This window comes from Notechis scutatus, chromosome 1, assembly GCF_049901735.1.
Source record: "Notechis scutatus isolate UNSWTSFEM ecotype Mainland chromosome 1, rNotScu1.2, whole genome shotgun sequence".
Lineage (NCBI taxonomy): Eukaryota > Metazoa > Chordata > Lepidosauria > Squamata > Elapidae > Notechis > Notechis scutatus.
The window spans coordinates 253,723,374-253,729,373 of record NC_142009.1 but is presented as its reverse complement, the minus strand read 5'-3'; positions in this window follow the sequence as shown (position 1 = coordinate 253,729,373).

The window sequence follows — 6,000 nt, the reverse complement described above, 5'->3', positions numbered from 1 at the left end:
TCCACCTTTTGTTCATATTTTTCTTTAGCTACCTTGATGCCTCTCCATAGATTTGCCCTGGCCTCATTGTATTTATCTATTATTGCATTTATTTAAAGGGCACATCAGCATAAAATATTTCTTTATTCTCTATTGGTTTGAAAAGAAGGAACAATTTCTTTCCATATTATGTTTTGAAACTGAATTAAATTGACTTCTGTCTTAGTTTTACACAGAAAGCTGTGGAGATTCTGTGGTCATATTTTATAATGTTTGCATTTTTTCCATTCTGTTTGCATTTTTCCATTCTGTACCCTGCAATCTTACCACTGTGGTCCAGCCACTCTCTGGCCCATCTGGGATACTCAGCCTATTAAGACTACACAATATTCAGTAATTAGCTTTAAGTTCTTGCAATTCTAAAGTATAAATAAACTATAAAACAAGCCCTAACTTGTTAAACAGAGCCATAACTCATGTTTTGACTTTTATTATTTTTTTCAACAGCATCCAGCATAGTAGCTTCATAAAATGTTAAATGATATTCCTTCTTAAGGAACAATCACAAAACAACCTTGGGTGTATCACAAGTTTCAAATTTTAATCAAACACCAAGTTTACAAAGAAAATTGATCACTAAAATAATCAGTACTGAAATGCTTAGCTTAAATATTTTTTTAAAAAATCTTTCCTTGATTTCTAGTGCATCTCATCAAAAAAGATAACAAGTAATTATGCAGCCAATACAGATTTACTGCAATGACTTTTAAATGTTTTCAATAAGTATCATAAATATTGCTATCAACACAGTTTGTGTGCCAAGCATCTTCTTGTGTTTATTTTGTTTCCAGCTAACAATGGAATTATGAAAAAATGGCTGTCAGCTACAGACGATAACAAAGATTCATCCTCTTTGGATTAAAGAGCCAAAACTGCTGACAACAAAAATAAGAACTGAATGAAGATAGCCAACAATCTGTAAAACAAGTCCTGGCTTGTGCATATTTGAAGGCTTAAATATTTTTGATTGAAGAAAGAGGAGGATCAATTTATGACCATAAGTGTGGATGACCCGGGGCATGGCACAAAAACAACAAAGTCAAAAAAAATGGGCAAAATCTCTTTAATACCTCCAACTTGGCCCCCAATGTCCAATTATCCTCAGCTGGAGATCAAACTCTTCCAAAAACAGTCTACAAAGGAAAGAAATGCAGTCCAATCCCAAAGTACAGATAAATTAGAAATAAAAAAACCAACACAAACCACGATAAAATAAAACACAACAAGCCAGGATAATAAATTGCAGATTTCCAAAAGATAACAAAGCACACACAGTTGGGAGGATGCCAAAACCCAGATAAGCCTTGACAAAAATAATGCATGCTTTGTTTCCAGCAAGATGCTGTGTGCAAACGCCCTTCTTATATCCTGTTCTCCCAGCTGCAACTAATGAAAGGGATCGAGGCCTTTTTCTCTCCCATAAGCCATCTTGCTCCCTTCTCCATTCCTCCCTGCGTGCCCTAGGATGAAGAAGTGGTGGCCCTGGGTCTTCCTCTGAATGCCCAGCCGGACTGTGCCCTTCCACCGTTTCTTCCACAGCCGCTGGACCACACTCCCACTCCCTGTCAGCTCCTCAATCTCCCCCAAAGAATCAGACTCCAGCAAGGGCATGACAATAAGTGTACCCAAAATTTATGTTGCTAAGCAAGACAATTGTTCAGTGAGTTTTGCCCCATTTTATGATTTTTTTTTGTTAAGCAAATCACTGCAGTTGTTACATGAATTGGGTCGCTAGCTTTGCCCACTGGCTTTGCTTGTCAGAAGTCAATGTTAGAAATGTTGATCACATGAACCTGGGACAGTGCAACTGCAATAAATACATGCCAGTTGACAAATACCCAAATTTTGATCATATGGTCATGAGGATGCTGCAATGGTCATCAATGTGAAAAAACCATCATAAATCACTTTTTCAGTGCAGCTGTAAATTCAAACAGTTGCTAAACGAATGGTTTTAAATCAAGGGCTGCCTTTATAGGTCCATGTAGTTGGTTAGTGAAAACATTAAACAAATGGAAAGGTGAGAAATGGATTCCAGATTTTTCTCTTTATCTTTTGTCTGCTTGCTGTTCTGTATCCAGCTCTCCAACAATTCATTTCCACCTTTCTGCCATTATGTCCACATTATATTGGTTTGGTTTGGTTTCTTACACATAAACTCCCACAATTTGCTTGAAGTTTTTGTGCAGAAAGAAGAATGAAGTTGGGTGATAACACAGCATAAATCTCTATATTACAGATTACAGAGAAGGAATGTGGCACAAAATTGCTGGGTTTGGCAGCAATGCAATAATCAATGAAATTATACTATTCAGTCTTCAGTGTATCGGATGAGTCAATCCAACTGAAATAAAAAGACTTTTGGTTCTTACTATTCACAAATCACCACCGGTTCGATTCACATTGGTTATGTTCCATGGAATGAAATAATTTTTCTAAGTGGATTTTAACGATGCTTGGGACTTCAAAGACATTATTATTGAACACATGGCAAAAGATGACAAATCCTTTGACAAATTATCCCTCTTTCTCAATCGTCCATCTGGAAAAAAAACATTGGGCTGCATGACTATTTTAGTCACCATGGGAATAAGGATAATATAAATTAATCAGAAGTTGGAGATTACACAAATCATCATTCCTGCTCTGCTTTATCTCCCTCCAAAGAAATTGTAATAGAAGAAATGGAACAAAAACTATGTTCATTCCCACGTTCCAAATTGTACACAGATTGGTGCATGTCTGAGAAAGTAGAAAGGAAGACCATAGATCAAGAAATCGATAATTTTTCGAGCATACAGATTTAATTACCTTCATACTATTTTCATTTAAGAAATGATAACAGGAAATGTTATTGGGGACCCAATGGGGGAGTACCACACTGAAGGCTACTAGTTTGATAGCAAACCCCACCTCCTTCCTCATTAGTGGGGAATGGGAGGATTTATACTTCTTACAGACAGCTGGTCATTTGCATTATTTTAGAGTTGTTGAGGCCACCTGGAGGTTTATCTGTGTCCTCAGAGTCATTTGAGTTGTGCAAATGAGTATGGAGTCTTCTTGGAACTTCTGAACACCCAGACACAAACTAAACAACATGGTATATGCAGTACAATGCAGTGAGTCATGCTCATCTGCATTTAAAAGACAAAGCCCACTCTTTTGAAAACAGCAAAGGCCACATTTTGGGCAGAGAGGACTGCTGGTTTGAAAGAGGATCAAAGAGACTATCTATGTCAAAACTGAACAGCCTCTCTCAACAGAGGGGAAGGGATATGACATCTATCTCCAATCTCCAATACGATCATTTCAACAATTCCAAGAAGGCTCCACACCCATTTGCACTACTCAGGTGAGCCTGATGACACAGATAAACCTCCATGTGGCCTCAACGAGTCTCTAAAAGAATGCAAATGACAAGCTGTCTGTAAGGAGTATAAATTCTTCCATTCTGCACCATCCAGTCAGAGCTGAAGAAGCTTCTTGGATGAGAAGCGAAACGTCTTCAAAGAAAAACAAGAAAGTCCAGTTGCCTCTTGAAAAAGCACCTTTGGGTTTAACTGTATATGCTGCAATAGAGTTTCTAGGGGTGAAGAGATATGAAACCAAAAATACTGCAATCAATAGTAGTTTGTAACCAAATATTTCTGCATTATTTTTACTGATTTTGTAAAGGCTAAATTATGAAGAGTTTTGTGGAGCAGTTAAGCATCTCAATAAGCTATACATTTTAGCTTCCCCATTCTGCAAAACCTTTTTTCTCTCAGCAAGTATCCCATTTGCTTACAAAAAATGAAGTCTTTCTATGTATATAACATCCATCTATCATCTACAGCACAATAAAGCACATACTACTCCCAATGGATCTATCTATCCTACTGTGCTTTTTCTTCTTTGTTTTTATTCACAGTGACAAATTTAGCATTATTCTGTTTATTCTTTACTATTTTCCCACTTTTCTTTATTATAAAAAACAATAAGATCAGAAAAACAAGTCACTGCTTGACTGAGAATTCTAGAACAGTTAACTCTACCCACTGCAAGAATTATAACATATATACGAATGTATATATATTCAAATCAGTCATGTAATAATACAACATTGCAGGCTTGTTTAAGTTGTCAGGAATAACCATAAGCCAAAACATTAGAATATCTTTTGATGTAACTGTGAAAGCAACTAAAATAGGAAGGACTAACTAGAAAAATAGTTCTATATTATAGCATTATTGTTCTAATATGGCAAATTCATTCTAAAATACACTGCAATTATAAAATCAAATGCATTATGCAATACTCATTCCACTGTTTTAGGATGAGTTAATAATATTAATGAGACAATAATGATCATTAAAAAAAGTTGTGCTAAAAAAAAATGGTGCTTGTGCAAAACTATCAAGATATTGAATCTTCCAAGCCAATTAATGAATTTTTGAGAATATTTTCTGATAAAATTCTTTTATTTCCTATGTTCTAGAAAAAAAAACATCTTAATCAGAAATGTTTCCAACTGCTGTGCTGCAGCCCAGTACCAGGCTGTGGCCCATTCGGAACTGAGCCACAGAAGTGGTGGGTGAGCATGCACATGTATACACAGCTCTATTTGTGGGAGCAGTGGGTGAGTATGCACATGCAGCTCCACTTGTGCAAGCGGCAGGTGTGTGTGCCTGTTGCTTAACAAATGGAGCTGTGCATGTGTACTCTCCCACCACTTGCGCAAAACCATTTCCTCTTCCTTCCCCGCTGGTCCGCAAAGCTGGAAAGATGGAGGCCACTGAGAAAGACTACCAGATTTTCATATATAATTAGGATATAGTCTGTCATGCTGAGAGAATTAAGCAATCATGATGAAACAATCCAGCATTATCAATAAAGAATTGCAAGGAATCTGAAATCCTGTCTTCCATTCCATCAAGGTGCATTCATTCCCTTTTGGTAACTGGTCAGTGATAAGAAGAATCTTTATACGCAAAAGCTGAATGTTGCTTATGTTCATAAAATAAAGCTTTTTAAAAATCTACCAATAATCTGTGGGAATTACTGGCTGATTTTTTTAACTGAATTTGCTCTGCTACAGTATAAAAGATACCTAATTATACATACATACAGTGAAGAATAAATCTTTTTAACTTCATACCATACCATACCATAAAATCTTCCATTGATCCCAAACTTGTCCCAAGGTAATAGTACTGCATTTTTAAAACATGGCAGGACAGGATAAGGCTGAAATCTTGGATTGAATGAGCAGATTTACTCTGTCTGTGTGAAGTAGACATTGACAATACATAGAGGATCACAGAGGGAATGGCCCTCATTCCACTGTCTTGTGGAAGGTGCTCATTACAAAGAGACAAGTAATGTATACAAGCAACACATGGCATAAATGGACAGTTACTGTGAAGATCCTGAGGTGATATATTCCTTTCCACCAGCAGATGAATGTTAAGAATTTGTGGTCACTATTTTATGTTATGCCTACAGCAGCTCTATTCATAGCAAGTGGGACATCTGGATAAAATTTGCTCTAGCACACAGAATTGGCAGGATTTGTTCATGCTGGATGAATCCAATGCCACAACCAGAAAGTTACAATCAGTTGAAGGAAAAAAGTAGCCACTGAAACCAAATGTGATTTGTATCTTGTTCAAAAGAGATGATTGAATATACCTTGAAAATGAGGCTTTGGCCAAATGAAAAACTAACTATTTAATTATAACAACATCCTTATTTCTTTAAATTCAAATGCCTTCAACTTCCAGCGGCGCTAGGACTTCTATTCCCTATATATCTGGAGGGCAAAAAATTGAAAAAGGATTTGTAGATCTTTAAGGTACAGTTGGATTTTTCTGACTACAGGTAGGTCTTGACTTACAATTATTAGAATGTAAATGGACAGCAAACACTGATGATGTTCCCTAGTTAGGGTAATGAAACATCTGCAAGAAAAGAAGCAAGTTC